Here is a 19,506-nt window from a genome sequence, read left to right as displayed (position 1 = left end):
CTGTGAAGAGGGAAACAGACAGTTGAATTTTCCCAGCCCTTTGGAGACAGACTGGGAGATGGGAGGCATATTGCCAGTGGTGGGAACCTCAGTGGCACGGCTGCCCACCGGGCAGTCAATTGAGCCACTTAAAGGCTCAATTAAGGTCCACCTCCTACCCCCGCAGGCACTTTGCCCCTGTTGGGAGGGCCTGCTGCTGCATGGGGAGACGCAAGGTTCCCAGAGGGGGCTGCTCTATGGCCAGATGGGCGCTCCATGGCCCATGGAAGGGTCCCCACAATAGCTGACTCTCGCCCCCCCACCCCCCCCCCCCCCACAATAATTCCCCCACACCCCAACTCCATGATTGCCAGGGCCTGCCTACCTTCCCCAACTTCCTCCGAAACACTTGCATGTCTTTGAAGGCGCCTAGGTTGAGATACCCTCCCTCCTGCTGCAGCCTGAGCAGTGGCACTGCTAGCAGTGGTGCTGCCAAGGCTGCTGAGCTGCCAGGGCTCTGATTGGTCCGACCGCTCTGCGGGGCGGACCACTGTCCTCAATTGGACAGCGGCCCCAGCGATTGCCTATTAATTGGCCGCTGCTGGCAAAATGCTGCCCGAAGGTCACGCTGCTCGCCAAAGCGCCTTCCACTCCTGCCTTTGGCCCCAGTTGCGGGACTTAGAGGCTGACAAAATTAACCCCAGAGGTAACATTTCAGATGTGACCTTTCATCAGAACTCAATTCGGATGAATGGTCACAGACCTGAAACGTTAACTCTGTTCTCTCTCCAAAGTAGCTGCCAGACCTGATTAGTACTTCCAGCATTTTCTGATTTTATTTCAGATTTCCAGCATCTGCAGTATTTCGCTTTTGCATTAAAAATCTGCTAGAATCAAGCTTTCTCTTTATTAGACTAACCATTACTTGATGTTTAGGACAGTATAATTTCCTTCACATATGATCTTACCACTGAGCTTCAACATTTATATGTGACCTAGTTTGATCTCTTACTGATATTTGGTTAGATTTTGAGTGTATTATTTTTAACATGTGTCATTTATAGAGATTGTTTCTGTTGCAATTCATTTTAACAAGGTACTTTCATTGAAACATTTAATTATGCATTTGCATACTAAATATAACACACATACACTTTATTACAGCTGCCCTCACATTTATTTAAGTTAATGGCATCAGATGAATGTAGTTATGTCCATTTATTGATTGCTGCAGCTCACCTTCAGTGTTTGGCCTGTGGGAACCAACAAAACATTGCTTGTGGATGCATGTTCCACTGGGAGGAATGGTGAGGTAATTCTACTCTTCTGCGAATCAATTCTACATATGCAGCTGTTCCTTTATCAGAAGTATATTGTACATAAATTTCTCCGACGTCATTAATATTAAACACATAAGATCAAAGAGTAAAACATCCTTAGCCACACATTAAAGTTAAAGCTATATTAAGGGATTGGCAGTCTAATATTTCATGTGCTTTTTAGATTTCCTGCTTATGCATATGCATTTAATTAATGTTATATTTCACTTTACTTTTCATTGACCTCCTCACAATGTGATATATGCATTAGTTCTGGCAGATAAGGAACAGGGGACCTGTCAACTGACCTCCATATACAATTCAGCACAAAATGTTGGAATCCGATTTATTTTTCATTTGGAAGCCTCTCCTTTTGCTACATGGAAAAAGTACCTCCTTCACACACAAGAACAACAATCTGAACATTTTTGGCTACTGATTCTTAAGTGAAGTTTGCCTGCTTGTACTTACAAGAAGTCACAAGCTACACTAATGTTTAATTTTGATTCCCAAATATTCCCATGGAATGATAAAAACCCAAACATTGGTACAAAAAATATACACTGGATGCCAAGTAAATAGCTTCCTTATGTGTCTACTTCCCTGTGAATACCAAACTAGTGATGGTCAAAGGAGAAGTGATTCAGCCATTTGAGTTTGAGATTGAATTTGAGTTACTGCAAAATTTGGTTCCATAGCGCTTGTATCTTCAGCGCCACTGATGACATTTCTTGTCCAAAATAGCATCCACACCACGCACGCACACTTCTGGTGCAGGCTGCATCGGATGCCATTTTGGGCACGTCGGTAGCGTGGACATTAGGAACATGCGGCAAGAATATGCAAAGTAGGCAGATCATGACAGTCAGTCAGTGTGTAATGCTGATTAGACTCTAATGGTGCCATTTTTGACCTCAGAGGTCCTCCTCTATTAACCCCACGCAGCTAAACATGCATTCAATAGCAGGAAGGACTACCCCTCACCACCCACCCACCCACCCCACCAGTGCTATTTAAAGGGATCATCAACAACTTGTAGGTTAGTTGCTGATTGATTTCTACTGGTTGTGGCTGAATTAGTAGAAGGGTTTGGAGGCTTGAACCGTTATTGAAAGCAGTTGAAGTCTATAGCGAGTAGTATGGCATATGCTGAAGGCCTCAGTTTTCCACTTCAAGGATTCTGCTCAGACCATTTGCTCTCAGTCGTGGGTGCAATAGTTTGCATCCCCTGCAGTACGACAAGGAAAATAAGCAGAGGTGACACAGAACACAAACTGCTCCAACAGGAAGGAGGAGAAGGGGAAGAAGCGCCCTTAGCTGGAGACTATATCCACCCAGGGTGCTCAGGGAGCAATACTCCTATCTCAACCTCAGCAAGGAACAGTGTGTTTGATGCCTCCATTTCACTAAGGAGATGTGCACTGAAATCTGCCACCTGTTGCAAGCAGACCTGCAGTCTCAAAGCAGGGCAAGGACAGCAACATTAGTGACTGTGAAGATGACCGTTGCAATGAACTTCTATGCGTAGGCGCCTTCCAGGCTGGAGCAGGGGACAACTCCAACAACTCGCTGTTTGCTGCCATTGTTTTATAAGGGAGGTGACTGATGCAATGTATGCAAAGAAAGGGGAAATATATTGCATTCTCTTTTTCCAGAGAGAAGCAGACAGAGCATGCACTTAGTTTTGCTTGGGTGGCGGGGGTGGGCGCAAGAGCGCACAAGGGAGCTAGAGTGCATGAGACCGCTAGAGCGAGTGCTCAAGACAGCGAGAGCGAGTGCGTGCGTGAATGAGAGCGAGCCACTGAGAGCGAGCCACTGAGTGAGTGAGTGAGAGAGACAACACCTGCTCTTGGAACAAAAACAAGAAATGCTGGAATCGCTCAGCAGGTCTGGCAGCATCTGTGGAAAGAGAAGCAGAGTTAACGTTTCGGGTCAGTGACCCTTCTTCGGACCCTGCTCTTGGAAGCCTGATACAGCGAATGGCTGCAAAAACCTGAACCTGTTTTGAAAGCTGAAGCTTACAGAGAAGTTGAAGACCAGTAGGATCACCAGGAATCACTTTATTCACAGTGGTCCAGGTTGAAAGTGCTCAGAGAAGTAAGCAAAGACGACTTGCATTTTTGAAAAGGCCTGGGAGGTGCAACCCATTGCAACTGGGAGGAGTTTGGGCTTTTAACCACAAAGTTTTCGCCAAAGAGGACTGTGTGACATATAAGCATGGTGTAAGGTTTTCAAGCATTTTAATAAGTAAAGAAAATACCTTTCTTTGGATTTTGGGATATCTGCTGCTTACAAAGTACTATGTAGTTAATGGGGATTTCTTTTAGTTTAGTGATAATTAAAGTCTTAAAACATTAAATCTTGTGGTGTAATTCTTTAAATTGGTCTGGGGGTTCATATCTCGTAATTTTACTGTTAACAGTCTCACTGCGGTCATAACAAACTGGGGGCTTTGGTCCAGGATATGAATTCAGTGGCTATAAAATGGGTACACTGCAATCTTTTAGAATTTAAACAAACAAGATTTCACAATTACTTTTGCTGTACTCATAAGCAAAAGTCAGCATGTCTACTTTTAATGCTCAAGCCTTTGAAGAGAGAGAAGATTTGACTCTTATTTAACAGTGGATCATTAACGGCTGTAGCAAAGCAAGTGGGAGTTAGTTTAAAATCAAAAGCTAATAAGGCAGAAACTGTTGAAGTGCTGTCTCAGCATTTTAACTTTGAGGAAGAAAAGGGCTATCCTGGGAGCTCTCAGATTGAGTTAGCTAGAGTACAGTTACAAATGAGGCAATGAAAAAGTTTGAATTCAAGGAGAAAGAAAATAAAAGTTACAAAAAAGCAGGGAAATTTGCACTGGATAAATAATAACTTAGATTACACGAACAAGGAGTGGTAGCAAGGTGTGAGGATGAATCCAATTTAACTTCTGGTTTTGAATTGGCAAGGAATAGTCACTTAGTGCCTAAATTCAGTGAGGAAGGAGTTGAAATGTACTTTGTGTTCTTTGAAAAATTTGCTACAAAATTGCATTCTCTTTTTCCAGAGAGAAGCAGACAGAGCATGCACTTAGTTTTGCTTGGGTGGGCAATGGCTGAAAGAAAGTTGGACAATTTTATTGATGTGTGTTAGTGGGAAAAGCATTAGAGGTATATTCAACACTTTTTGGAGCAACAGTCAGTGGTTATGAAGTGGTTAAAACTACAGTTCTCAATGCTTATGAGTTGGCACCAGAGGCTTATAGGCAAAAATTTAGGAATTTAAGAAAGAAACAGAGTCAGACATTTATGGAATTTGCTAGAGAGGGAAATGAGATTTGATCATTGGTATCAGTCCATGAACATTGAACAAGACTTTGAAAGCCTTAGGGAAGTAATCCTAATAGGATACTATTTTTAAATTTCTCTTTCAGGAATAAGGTGCCATCTGGAACAACTAGGTTGGTAAAATAAGAAATGCTGCAGAAATGGTGAATGATTATGAATTGACTCACAAAAGCAGTAGTTACAGGCCCCAATTTAGAAAATGTCAAAGAAGTTGGAAAGATAGGAGGGTGGATAATGAGAAGAGATTCTGTTTTAGTGAGAGAAAGGATGCAGGCAAGCCTCAGTGGTAAAAATGAAGCAGGAGATGAAGGTTGAGTCAAAAGGACCAACGTATATTTTTGTAATAAAAGTGGACATATATCAGAATGATGGAAGTTGAAGGGCAAGTCCATAAATAAGTTTATCAAAAGCCTGTTCTGAAAAGGATGCCTCAATAGGTGGCTCTGTTGACAAACCAGTGGCTTTGGCAATGTTGGACAGTGAGCAGAAATGTACTTCCCTGTGTCATAATTAATTAAATAAATAAATTAAATTAAACTTAATTAAAAGTAAGTCTGGTCCCTGAAAGGTATAGAAGTTTTGAGTTCAGGGGTACACTGTCCCCATATATGTCAGATGAGGCAAGCAAGCCGATTGTGCTGCTGCGAGATACAGGAGCAACTCAGTTACCAGTGGTAGCAAATGATGTAGATTTTCCCCAAATAGTGCTATTAATGTGAAAGGTCATGGTGCAGGACATTGGTCGGGGGGGGAGGGGGGGGTTATTTATCCGTTCCACTGCATAAAGTTGATTTGCAATGTGATTTAGTCAACAGTCTGGTAACAGTGGGAATTGTCCTGGATTTGCATATTGAAGGGGTGGATTGGGAGGGAATGACTTAGCTGGGGATAAGGTATTGACGCCTCCAGTAGTTTCAGAAGAACCAGTTGAGGTTGCTGAAACTGAAATGTTGCAGGAGGAATTTCCTGGAATATTCCCAGATTGTACAGTGGCAAGATCCCAGGTTCATAAGATTAAAGAAGATAAGGATTCAGTTGTTGTGGAGGACAATTCGGGTGTTCGTGCAGAGTATTTCTTAAATGGTAAGAGATTAGAAAGTGTAGATGGACAAAGAGACCTGGGTGTCCTTGTCAATAAGTCACAGAAAGCTAACATGCAGGTGCAGCAAGCTATTAGGAAGGTTAATGGTACGTTAGCCTTTATCGCAAGAGCATTTGAGTACAGGAGCAGTAAAGTCTTGCTTCACCTGTATGGAACCTTGTTTAGACCGCACCTGAAGTACTGTGTGCCGTTTTGCTCCCCCTACCTTAGGGAGGATATTATTGCCATAGAGGGAGTGCAACTAAGTTTCACCAGACTTGTTCCTGAGATGGCAGGACTGACCTATGAAGAGAGACTGGGGAAACTGGGCCTGTATTCTCTAGCGTTTCCAAGAATGAGAGGTGATCTCATTGAAACCTATAAAAAACTTATAGGGGTAGACAGAGTAGATGCAGGTAAGATGTTTCCCCTGAAATAAAAACAAAATACTGCAGATGCTGGAAATCTGAAATAAAAACAAGAAATGCTGGAAATACTCAGCAGGTCTGGCAGCATCTGTGGAGAGAGAAGCAAAGTTAACGTTTCAGGTCAGTGACCCTTCATCAGAACTGAAGAAGGGTCATTGACATGAAATGTTAACTGTGCTTCTCTCTCCACAGATGCTGCCAGACCTGCTGAGTATTTCCAGCATTTCTTGTTTTTATTTCAGATGTTTCCCCTGGTTGGGGAGTCTAGAACCAGGGGACACAATTTTGAAATAAGGAGGAAACCATTTAGGACAGAGATGAGGCACAATTTCTTGACTCAGAGGGTTGTCAATGTTTGGAATTCTCTACCCCAGAGGGCTGTGGAAGCTTAGTCATTAAGTATGTTTAAAGCAGAGATTGGCAGATTTCTAAATACCAATGACATAAAGGGATATGGGGGTAGTGTGGGAAAAAGGCGTTGAAGTGGATAATCATCCATGATCGTATTGAAAGGCGTAGCAGACTCGATGGGCTGAATGGCCTACTCCTGCTCCTATGTTTGGTTGACTGAGACGTTTTCAAGGATTTGGATGGGGATGTTGGTGAAAAAGGTTCCAAGGCTAGTTAGTGGGGAATTGTTTAGCAGATTGTTTTTGGTTGAGGCACAACAGACAGACACAGATTTAAGAAGTTTGTCTCAAACGGTGCGTGCTGAGGCAGACGATGTAAAGGTCCGAGTGTTATTATGTCAAGAATGACATTCAAATGAGAAAGTGGAGGCCTCCCGCTGATGAGGGTTGGGCTATACTTCATCATGTTGTTGTTCCCCCGGGGTACCGTAGTAAAATCTTGAGAATTGTCCACTAGATCCCAATGGCAGGTCATGTTGGTTTTCGAAAGAGTCAGGCCAGAATACGTCAGCATTTTTATTGGACAAGCTTGAATAAGGATTGTTGAATTATCCAGAACTTGCCATGCATGTCAGGTAGTTAGGAATTCAGCCCCATTGATACCAATACTAGCTTTTGATGAACCATTGTGAATTGTGTCAGACCCTTATCCATAACTAAGTCAGGTCACAAGTTTCTCCTAACTATCATGGATTTGTCCACTAGGTCTCCAGAGACAATATCTTCAAAAAAAGATCACAGCGAAAGTTATGAATGACGGGTTAATTCAGTTTTTCATTAGATATGGATTGCCAAAAAGAAATTCAGTCAGACCAGGGGCCAAATTTCATGTCAGGGGTATTTCAAGAGGTCATGAGTGATTTGGGAGTGACACAGCTCAAATCGTCCCCTTATCAGCCATAGTCACATGCAGCCTTGGAAAGGTATCACCAAACCCCAAAGAGTATGATAAAGGCTTATTGCTTTGAGTATCCATATGACTGGGATAGGGAATATCAGGTTTATTATTTTCCACCAGGGGCACACACCAAATGGGTCTACTAGTTTCAGTCCATTTGAATTGGTGAATGGAGATAAAGTTAGGGGTCCCCTTAAACTCAGATTTTTAGCACAGGAAGAGGAAGCTACCCTCTTAGATTATGGCCGGAATTTACGTTGGGTGGGAGGTCCCACCCACCGGCCAAAAAGTTGGTAGCAAGCCTGCCTCCGCCAGGCCTGGGGAGCTATATCAAGATTTTATGCCCCCAGGCCCTTAATTGGACTTGGGCGGAACTTTCACCTCCTTGAGACAGGAAGTCTCACCTCCAAGAGCTGCCAGCTAATCAGCAGGCTGGAGCTCTTAGTCCCAGCAGTGCCATCAGGAGCGGTGGCCACTGCTGGGACTGCACCCAGCATCGGCAGCAAGGACGCTGGCCCCGGGAGAAAGGTACGTTTTGGGGCCTCGCCTGGGACAATCGGCTGGGCCCCAGTGAAGCAAGGAGTGGGGGGATTAGTTGGGAGGGTGGGGGGGGGGGGCGGTCTTTATTTTAGTGGAGGCAGTTGGGGCTTTGGAGGTGGCCCTCTCTGGGGCACAGGGTGCAGATCAGGAGGGCCTTCCCAGCCCGCAAGAAGGCCACCAGCTTTTACCTGGCTGCGTTCTGTGAGCCTGAAATGCCTGCCGGCCACTGGTAAAATTCCAGTGGTGGCGGGAGAAAGCCCTTAAGTGGCAGTTAATTGGCCACTTAAGGGCCTTGATTGGCCTGGGGTGTGCGGGTTGTTTCTCGCCACTACCCCTGGTTAAACTGCACCGGAAAAGCATCGGGAATAGCTTCTCTGCCTCCCACTCAATTTTATGCAACCTCCACTCCCACCAGCCCACTCCTGTGAGGCGGGGGTGAGGGGGGGGGTGTAAAAGTGCAGCCAGCGGGCTGGATTATACCTTTGGCAGACGGGAATTCACCACTGACTTTCACATCGGTGGCGAACCAGCTTCCACCTAGCCCAGGGATCCGTCCGCATTTATGGGTCCCCAGGCTTTAATTGTCCCGAGGTGGGACTTCCACCAAATTGAGGGAGGAGGTCCCGCCTCAGTGAGCTGCCTGCCAATCAGCGGGCTGGCAGCTCTCAGTCCCGGCAGCACCACCGGGCGCGATGGCCACTGCTGGGATTGCAGCCCAGCCAACGCCATGGATCCAGGAGGGGGTAAGTAGGGGTTGCCTCTCCAGGGGGAATCAGTCCTTCCTTGGTGAGGCTGGAGTGATCGTTTGAGGGGAGGGTGGTATCTTGGGTCCCGAGGTGGGTTGGGAGGCTGGGGCAGCCCTCAATCAGGCACCCTGTGCCTGATTGCCATGCCCCTCACACCACCCCCCCCCCCCCCCCACCCCGGGCGCGGAAAGGCCGGCAGCTATTGCTGGGCTGCCTTTCACGTCACCAGCACGTCCGCTTGCCACAGGTAAAGTACCCATGGAGGCGGGCGAGTGCCCTTAAGTGTCCATTAAGTGGACACTTAAGGGCCTTGATTGGTCTCAGGTGGGCGGGCCGTTTCCCACCCCCCCACCCGGCGCTGTAAACTTGGCTGGAGGCGGAAACGGGGCAGGTAGGCCTCCCAGAGCCTCCCGCTCAATTTTACGCAGCCCCCACGCCACCATCCGACCCGCTGGGGCGGTGTAAAATTCAGCCCAGTTTGTCAGAGTTTTGAGAGAGACTCACAAAAGCTTGTGGGAATGGCCAGAAAACATCTCAAGATTTCTCATCAAGCGATGAAAACCCAAGCAGATAGAAATGCTAAGGCATGCAGTTTGCAGCCTGGAGACAAGGTGTTTGTTTTGTTGCCTTTGCTTGGGGAACCATTGAAAGCTAGGTTCCGTGGACCTTAATTCATGAAGAGGAAACGTAATGAGGTGAACTATTTGGTTAGCACCCCATACAGAAAAGTCAAAGGGTGCATCATGTAAATATGTTGAAAAGATACTGTGACCATGAACCTTGTCAGCCAGTAAATGTATGTCAAATGACAGAACAGAAGGTTGTTACTTCTGATGAACTGGATGAAGGGGCAGCGACAAGACTCTCAGGTTGAACCCCCTGCGGTGAAACTGGCAAACACAGAAGTTTTAGAAAGTTCAGATACAGCTCCACACTGTCTCTCCGAACAGCATAAAAATAAAAGGGATGTAGCTGAGCTGTTAAGACTTTAAAGCAGTAAGTCCAGATAACCAGATTGAACTTCTCTGGCTATTCATGGGGTTGATGTAGGAACAGCTACACCCATCAAGCAAAACTCTTATCAACTCAATCCTGATAAACTGGCTTTTCAACCATTTTGAAGTATACACCAATAATGGAGATGGGGAAATAACAGTTTACAACAATCATAATCCATTAAGATTTTTAGAAACGTTTAAAACCAAGAACGTCAGATTATTTCAGTGGAGTTTAATGTTACAACCAATTACCCTTAAGATTGTACATGCTGCTGGAGAAAGCAATGTAATTGCTGATGTTCTACCCAGAATTTAAAGGGGTATAATCAAGGAAAGCAAGTCAAATATAAAATATTGTTGTTGCCTGTGTAAAGTGTAAAATTTTAATAATGGAAATATTTACAAGATTATATGTGATTATGCTGTTAAGAAAAATCATTACTATGGTAATGAACTTTCTATTTTTAGGGGGAGGTGTTGTGAACACGACTTTGTAACATGATTTTTTTTTAAAAGTTTAAGATGGAGTTTGAGAAGTCAAGTAATCACACATCCAATCAGGTCAGATCAAAAGACTTTTTTTGACAAACAGAGACTGCAGGGGTTACGCCTGAAGAACAATGGGTTTCACCCTCCCAGACTCTCGGGTCGTAAACAAGAAGTCAGTGATTCTGAAGATGTAAATGTACCAGGCAGCCATTTAACACCTGGGAACAATGGAAGGTCCAGATGGCTCTTTGAAATTAGATTTCTGGACTTTGCATATCGGAGAAGGGAGAACAAGCTATTGCCTTTTCAGTCCAGATAAAATGTATTACAGATTTTCTGAAGGCAAACAGGCTGCAAGAAGGGAACCCAACAGTTGCAGCCTCAGCGACAGCTGTAAGGAAGACAACCTGCAGTGGCAGCCGAGAGAGACAGAGAGAGGCACACAAACGCACACAGAGAAATGGACAGAGGGAACACCTGCTCTTGAAAGTTGAGATTTGCAGAGAAGCAAAGCCCAACAGGATCACCAGGAATCGCCTTATTCATAGACATCCACATCAAAAATGCTCGGACAAGTGAGCGAAGGGGACATTGATTTTTGAAAACTTCTGGGAGGTCAAACCTATTGCAACTGGGAGGAGTAAGGGACTTTTAACTGCATAGATTTCACCATCAAAGAGGACTGTGTAACGTAGAAGTGTAGTGTGAAGTATTTTAATAAGTAAAGAAAATACTTTGTAATTTGGGGTATCAGCTACTTACAAAGTACTATTTTGTTAAAGGGAATTTCTTTTAGTTTAGTTGTAATAAAAGTCACAAAACGAGAAAACTTGCCATGTACTTCTTTAAATTGGTCTGGGGCTCATATCTCATTTTAACGTTAACAGTCTCAGAGGTCGCAACAATATATGCTAAGTTACATTCTAGAAAATGTGCAGTACATTAATGTCAATTCAAAAAGCACTCATTAGGATTGTGGTCTCAGAATATATTGGTATGGTCTTAGAAATGAATAGAATGTATGTGTATGTGGGAGGAACAGAGAAAGGAGAAGGGGTAAGGGGGGGGAGAGAAGGGAAGGGGTAAGCTCCAAGAATTTACCTTTGCCTTCAAGTTATTGTAAGCCCTGTAAAACTTCTGCCCCATGCAAGTTCTTTGGTGTAACATGTTAAATACAATTGAGAACAGAAAACACATTAATCATTACATAAAACAAAAAACAGTAATTTATTATAGCGCACCTTAAATCAGTTGTCCTAACTGATACCATCCATTGGATTGTGACAAGATTAAAATAGGAATATATCCAGTACAGAGTTCAAAACGTCCTGCTACAAAGACTGTTTCAAACACAAGACAATAAATCTGTTTCTTAGTCAACCAAATAGAATTTGGATTCTTGAAAAATGACCCACTGTGGAATAAACAAAGCAAGAGATTCAAAATTGGCAATTAATTTTTGAAAAAGGTTCCTTTAGATTTTGGTCAGAAAACAACAACCGGACAATGGTGCTTTCTTAGAACATTTCTTTGAAAATAAGACAGTTTATCTTGCACATGCCCACCTGTGGTACGACACGGCGAGTTGCAGGATGCTTTCTGTCTTAATTGTGTCATCTTTGTGTTGCTGCTTTTCTCTCTTTCTCATTATCTTCACCCTTTCAAGTGGGATGTGATCACTGATGTAGCTTGTTGGCGACGAGAGCTGATGCTTGGTGTGGGGGACCAGTTGGGAGAGGAACCCAGCAGGCCAGAAGGTTGTGGGAGCTTTTGTGTCACACTAGGGCCAGAATTTAATGGTGAGGCAATAGCTGCTATTTTGTGTGGTTCAGGCCCTTAATTGGCTTCAGTCAGGCTTCCGCCCCTCTATGTCAGGAAGTCACGCCTCTAAGAGCTACCAGTCAATCAAAGGGCCAGCAGCTCTTCAGTCCCAGCAATGCCACCTGAAGCGGTGGTCACTATTGGGACTGCACCCAGCGAGAGGAGATATGACAGACGTGGCCTGGGAACAGGTCAGTGGGGTCAGGCCTTGCCAGGGACAATCAGCTAGGCCCCGGCAAAAGGGGTGGGGATCGGAGTGTAGGGTACGGGGTTTATTTTAGTGGGGTGGCCCGTGCTGCTGGGGTGGGCCCTCTGTGGGGCACAGGGTAATGGATCAGGGGGGCCCCTACCTCAGCCTGCAAGGATGGTGCCAAGTATTACTGGGCAACCTCCTCAGGTGCTGTAATGGACACTTAAGGGCCTCAATTGGTCTAAGGGCGGGCGAGCGGGCGGGGTATTTTTCACCTCCCCCACCGCTGGTAAAATTGCCATGGGGTGGGTAGGCGACGGGCACAGCATCCCCCCCGCCCCCACATGATTTTACCCCCTCCCAGCCTGCTAGGGGTTTGGTGGGGGGGGGGGGGGGGAAGATATTAAATTCTGGGTGTAATGGCTAACAGGTGTGGGGTATGGAAGCCCCATTTTATTTAAAACTTACATGAAAGCCCGTTATAATCTAATAGTCTCTGTAACAGAGAGTCCAAGCTGCCAGAGCCCAAGTCATCTTCATCCACTACAATCCCCACCAGAAGTCTACTCCCTTAACACTCTCATATGCTAGGACCCGAGTTTACACCAGCCTCTGCACTGTCTGTCAGGACCCAGCATCCTGACCAGCTACTGCTAGGATGCTGAGCTCCCATAGATCGCTGAACACCCTACCCCAGGAACACTTACCCATTTGGAACTCAATGTACTGAGGCTTGAATTACCCACAGAAGTGAATTTCTACATACCACTCAGATCACGATTGGCCCAAGACCCCTCTTACCAAGTACACACTCTGGTTCAACTATCCCCTGCACCTTGTCCCATATTACCTAATCTTGAATAGGAACACCACAAGAGTTCAATACATACATACATACATATCTATTGAAAATCCAGATCTAAAGTGCTGTTGCTCGGCATAACTGCAGTCCACTACAAATTATTAGAATGAACCTGCAGATCCTTTGTTTTTCTATTTTTGTTGCTCACATGTTTGTGCAAGAGTGAATGCTAACCATGATTTTGCCCTAACCTAACTGGTGACTTGAAGAATAAACCTTACAGTATCATGGTTAATCATTATATTGCTGCACAGCAAAGATTCAGAGAAATGAAAAAGATGTAAGAAAACCGAGTGAGCCAAACAATAACAGATCATAAGCTACTTAACAAAAGCAAATGGTTGATTTACCATATTATAGTGGTGCTGATTTAGATTCTTTCCACAAAAGATGAACTATATCACTACTCTTTGGCTTCAGATTTATCAGTCTATCACTGGATGGATATATTTTGGATACACTAGTTTAAAAACTTGGACCTTCATGGCTGATGGCTCAATCATAAGTAGCAGTCCTGTATGGGACACTAAATAGAGGCACCCAGAAAGTTGCACTATTTTGATTAAGCAAAATTGTCCAAAAGAAAATGGAATAAATTACCAAACAGCAATGCAAATGCAAAGAACATTTAAGCAAGTCTGGAAGCTTTACATTAAATCTATTTATTGGGATGCATTCAACAGAAACCTCATTTCCTCCTATCAAACATGAAAAAGAGCTACTGGAATTAGCTACAGAAAGCTCAAATCCCATTGTTCTAAGACGCCCAAAATCAATTTTTTTTACCATAACGATATCTTTAATAAAGATAAAATTTCACTGGATTAAGGTTCTAAATTAATTATTCTAGTCTTGGCTGCTGATGATGATATACCCTTGTAAACACTAAGTCATTTACACATTGCCCGTTAAATTAAGAGTGAGAATACTTCTGTAAAGTTATAATATAAATACAATTTTGTTCTCCCATGCAATTACAATTATAAGCTAATTTTGTACCTAAAGATGTCCAATGCTGAAGTCGGCAGAGTATAATTTTCCAGTCACTTTCCCTTGACTGGATATGAATGGAAGAAAGTGTGAGGCATGCTTACTAGTCACAAAATTAACCAGTTTGAGAGTCTATTAGCCTCAATGCAATCTTTATCAGCCAAACCAGTAATGATGGTTTCTGCAACACTGTCCTGTACTTTGAAGGCCAACTAAACACATATATATGTGTATATATATCACCATATAAACATATTTTCTTAACCATTTCCCAATGGCAAGTGGCCAGAACTGTGTCAGTTTAACTTGCTTTTCAATAACATCTGAAACTTTGTTTTTTTAAATATATGCTCAGTCCTAAAAATTTAAGAGCCAAATGCTTTTGGGCAAAATCTGTGACTTAGGTGGAGGTTTAGTCACCTAAAGCTAACCTAAAATACTATTTTTCCTTCAATTTCTGATTCTGAAATTTACCAAATGTGCAAGTATCACTTATTAATAGGTGCTCAGAATCTCTAAGAGCCAAAACATACTGCCACAAAAATAAAACATAGATGGTAAACATGCCAGAACTCAGCTACTTGGAAGTGCTATGAAGTGAATATATCACAAATCCATCTGTTAAGAGGAAAAGTGAAATTTTTACATTTTTACACACAAATAATTACATCTTTTCACAAAAACTGAGTAGTTTTCAGAGAATGTAAAGTGCTATGAAATATGCAGATATTCATGACTCTATTAGTAGCAGTAATTGTCATTCCAGATCTTCATCTAAACCTGCTTATGCATATTATCATGTGTCCAGTAAATAAGAAATCCAGTTGGAGTAATGGCGTTTAAGTGACATCACATGGTGGTGCTTTGAGTTCTAAATGGTCCACGTCAGGACAAATTCACACTTTTCTATATGGGTGAAAAAAAAATATTGTGGTTGTCTCACCCTGGGTTGCTCTAATGCACCGCCAAGTGGCCAAAGAGCAAAACTGGAAGTTGCTCATCTGCCTGCTTTATGCTGTGTAATTGCCACTATTGATCATGATCTTTTTCCTTTATATATGTATGCAAGAAAAAACCTTTGGGTACAGTAATTGAAATGCTAATCTTTGTAAATTCTGCAAGTGCTATGCCTACTATTTGCCAGGATTAGAACACGAACAGAAAAAGGAAAATACTTGACCTTAATGACTTTGCTATGCAAATTCTACTGAGAAAAATATCAAGAACCCACACCACATAATACACAACAAATGTACATTCCATTTGAGTATTTCAATTCAAAAGCTGGTCTATTGTAAAAGCAAATACATATTAATTATTCCACTTTGTTCCATATACATTAATTGAACCACTCTTTGAAAGAAACCCTTAGGTTTATCCAAAGTTAAAACAAATTCTTCTGGTAGAAAATTGGTTGGTACAGAAGATAACTATTTATTTTCATACAATTATAAATATACAGAAATGGTTTATCCAAATTAAAAAAACAAACATTCAGATCACAATTTCATTATCAATATGCCCTTTCCAAACTAGACAGCATTTTGTTTATTTGTGTCATCAGTATTCACCATTTAAACATTGTCAAGAGTTATGGCTCAGTGGACATCAGTGTGTTGCTGAATATTAAGTCATTAACCGATACAGTTTCAGAAATTCTATCATTTAACTTTGATCAATTCATTGACCTCACACTGGGTTTCAAAATTCCTCTAAACTAGTCTGACAATGTCATCAGTAACTCACTGGTTTAAAAAATACTTTTTTTGTTTAAATTAACAGAATTGACAGGTAAAAAGAAAACAAAAGGGTGTATGTTACAGCTCCTGCATGGTGTAGTACTGTACCACAAATACCAGAAAGGCCCTAGGTTCACTAAATAGCTTGCTCCTATTCAGATGGTCTGAGCCAGAGCAGCAAGTAAGGGCATTACAATTGGTCTCGGAGTAACCAGGCTAGAGAAGAGGAACAAAGAAAAGCTTCGCACTCCTGGTTACTATCGACTGACGTCTAGAAAAAATGGATGTGTGGATGACAGATAAGGGCAGATCAGGCTCCGTTCTGTTGCCCAATCCCTGTCAGAAAGCATACTGATGATTACTGGCTAGACAAATCAAACCACTTAGATGAGGTATCAGAGGACTGCTGATATCTGACTGCCATACCATACAGTGACTTGCCACCTTACACACAGAAATGAAAAATATGTATGAGGAGGCAGGAAGAAAGAAAGAAGGGAAGTTAAATTATTTGTAAAAATAGGTTTGATAGTGAAATTCGCTTTCAAGTGATGTATGCCCAACAGTTGCCAAAAAAAAATCAGGATCAGATCAACAAAAAAGTCACCTGAAATATAGAACGAACGATCACATATTTTGCTACTGCCATGCATCAATCTGCCAAAACTGGAAGTGCCCACAAAATGGTTGGCAAAAATAAAACAAAAAGGAAACTATTATATAAACTCCAGAGACCTACAATTGTATTAAAGACTGTAACCCAAGATGGCATTCACAAACCATTCAGCCAGATTCCTGTGATTGATGGCATAACTGGAACTCTTCCAGGAGGTCAATCCCAAGAGTCTTATTCTATGTAACATATAGCAATGAACACTTGCAGATTAACCTGTTAAAAAGATATGAAGCACAATTGGCCTGAGGTTTCCTTTAGTATTTTCAATAATTGGAGTACCACCAATAATCCAGTGCTAAAGGTTTGGCACCCCGAGCCAAGCCATTCATAAATTCAGAACAAAAGCCCTTTTTATCTCCAATCATTATTCTCCCATGTTTCAATTCTTGAGTTTCAAACCCTAATCATTCATCATACAAGGTATATCCAACATTTTCCTACAATTTGGCTGTTATGCTTCCAAACTTGCACAAAAGGGGTCATTAATGACCAAATTCCAGGTCAATTTTCCAAAATGGCTTTTTTTAAAAATGAAACTGGTTCAGATACAAGTATTAAATAGCGCATTGGCACTCAAAAAGGTCAGTACCATTAAAAATACAAAAATAAAAGCAAAATACTGCGGATGCTGGAAATCTGAAATAAAAACAAGAAATGCTGGAACCACTCAGCAGGTCTGGCAGCATCTGTGAAAAGAGAAGCAGAGTTAACATTTCAGGTCAGTGACCCTTCATCGGAACTCCGATGAAGGGTCACTGACCCGAAACGTTAACTCTGCTTCTCTTTTCACAGATGCTGCCAGACCTGCTGAGTGGTTCCAACATTTCTTGTTTTTATTACCATTAAAAATACAATTGTACAACAAATGTGTCTTAGACAATATACTGCTAAACAAAGGAATCGGACTGGCTCTTTAAAATTTGTGTAAAGTAAATTTCACTTGAAGTGTTAATAGCAGAGGTAGGAGACTTGGCCCCCAGCACCATCTGGCAGGCAGGTGGGTTTGACTGCAGCTCTCCCTTTCTGACCATCAGCACCGCCGACACGCGCGTTTTGTCAGGGAGCTGAGCTGTGGCGCAGGCGCACTCTGTCACCGGGAACATCCCTCTCCTAATCCTCTTAATACAGCCAGCTGAAAGCCACTGCAGCACAGGCACCAATCCCTTTCTCTATGCAATAACAGCAATACTGAGGGAAGAGGCGGGTCCCACTGCAATGATTGTGTGCTGGAATATTCTATCAATTGCTAATCTTCGGAAAGGTATCACTGCTCCCCATACGAACCTTACCTAGCAGTATCTTAGTTCAGTGGAGAACGCAAATGTTATAAATGTACCTACCGTCAACCAGACACTGCACTATACCGGTGAAACAATGTTTTTCTTCTTCGCAATGATGCATTTTATTGCCCTTGTTAAAGTGTTATATGTGTTTCAGTCGATTCTTAGATTACAACGGCAATTTAAATGGCCCCTGTACCTATTTTGATCTATAAGTCTGAATCGAATGGGAACTTAATTCACAAATCAATGATAAAATGCTGGAAACAGAACAAAAGAGACCGTTCAATCACACTTCACCCACTCCCTCCTTTCTGTAATCAGCTGCAGTCGACCGGCGACTCAAAATAAGAGACGCACAATTTTCCTTAAATTTCCACGCAGACAAAGACATGTCAGATCCTGCACATTTTTTTTTTAAAACGGAAACAATTTCCAATTTAAGTGCTCAAAAAAAAATTCACCCCAGCTCGGGACAGAGCGTCAATAATATATTGGTGTGTGTGTGTGTGGCAGATGGGTTTTCTTTCCCCGTTGTTTGCAGACAGCTCACTGCTAAGAATGGATGACAGTGCTGAAAAGGACAGAATAGGACCACGGAGAGAGGACTCCAGCAGCGCCTATTTACCACTTGTGGGGATTTTAATGCGGGGGGAAAAAAATACATCAAGTTGCAACAGGGACCAAAATGATCACAAGAGAAGGAGCACGAAAAATAAAGAAAAAGCCTGACTGCAGCATTCTATAGCAACAGCCACTGTCAATGCTGTCCCCCGCCATCCATCGTGGACCACAGAGCCTTAAACAGGTTCCCTTTCTCTCCCACGCTCACAAGCGGGAACACTCCAGACTGGAGACGGGGCCGATCCTCGCCCTGGTTACTCTTTTGTTTCTGCTTTATGTTGCACCTACCTGAGCTGCCAGAGGGTCCTCTCACCGGCTCAGCGCTGACGGACTGAGAGTCAGACAGAGGGAGAGGGAGGGGCCGCGCTCCAGTGGGCGCGTTCTCGCGCCCGTCCACCACAGCGCGCGCGCGGCAGCTCCCCCTCCCATCGCCGCAAGTGATAACTCTGCAGGCGCGTGCCCGCTCCGCCACCGTAAATATTGCAAAAGCGGAGAATTCGTCGCCCACCAGCTCCTATCGAAGAGCTACCACCGCACGGAACGGATTGCTACAGATTGGTGGCAGGACCTGGAGTGCAACTTTCCTTCGAGGTGTTAAAAACATTTTCGGGAAGTGAACAATGGAGCAGAGATAGAAGCAGCAACTGTTTCCAGAAATGCACAAAGCAAGAGAAAGAAAATCCACCCCCCCCCCCCGCCACCAAACAAAATGTAGTTGGGCTTTATGGCATGGGAAAGGCCACACAATGTGTTTCTAGTGATTTTTAAAAAAACAATAATTAATCAAGCAACAGCGCTGCCACCAGTGAAAGGCGTCAGCATCCATTTTTTTTTCCTGAAGGGGGTCTCTGTGCCCCAGGCACCCTTTTATGTATGTTCAGTTTTAAATATATAACTATTAAAAATAAAACAAAACCTTCCCCTTGTTCTAGACTCACCAGCCAGAGGAAACATCCGATCCACATCGACCTTGTCATACCCTGTAAGAATTTTAATAGTTTCAATGACATCACCTCTCATTCTTAAAAACTGTAGAGAAATACAGACCCAGTTTCAGCAATCTCTCCTCATAAGACAATCCCACCATCCCAGGGATGAGTCTGGTGAACC

The 19,506-nt window shown here is 43.1% G+C and overlaps 1 protein-coding gene across 1 annotated transcript in view; it reads right to left on the bottom strand.

The window, feature by feature from the left end:
• Positions 1 to 18,760, bottom strand: part of map2 (microtubule-associated protein 2) — a 409,127-nt gene extending 390,367 nt beyond the window's left edge. The window contains exon 1 of the mRNA XM_068035858.1: positions 18,685 to 18,760. The gene's annotated coding sequence lies outside the window, so the exon portion shown is untranslated. The remainder of the gene's footprint in view (positions 1 to 18,684) is intronic.
• Positions 18,761 to 19,506: the final 746 nt, after the last annotated feature.

This window comes from Heterodontus francisci, chromosome 7 (assembly GCF_036365525.1).
Source record: "Heterodontus francisci isolate sHetFra1 chromosome 7, sHetFra1.hap1, whole genome shotgun sequence".
Lineage (NCBI taxonomy): Eukaryota > Metazoa > Chordata > Chondrichthyes > Heterodontiformes > Heterodontidae > Heterodontus > Heterodontus francisci.
Note: the sequence above shows the minus strand (reverse complement) of the source record. Positions and strands in the feature narration are given on the sequence as shown.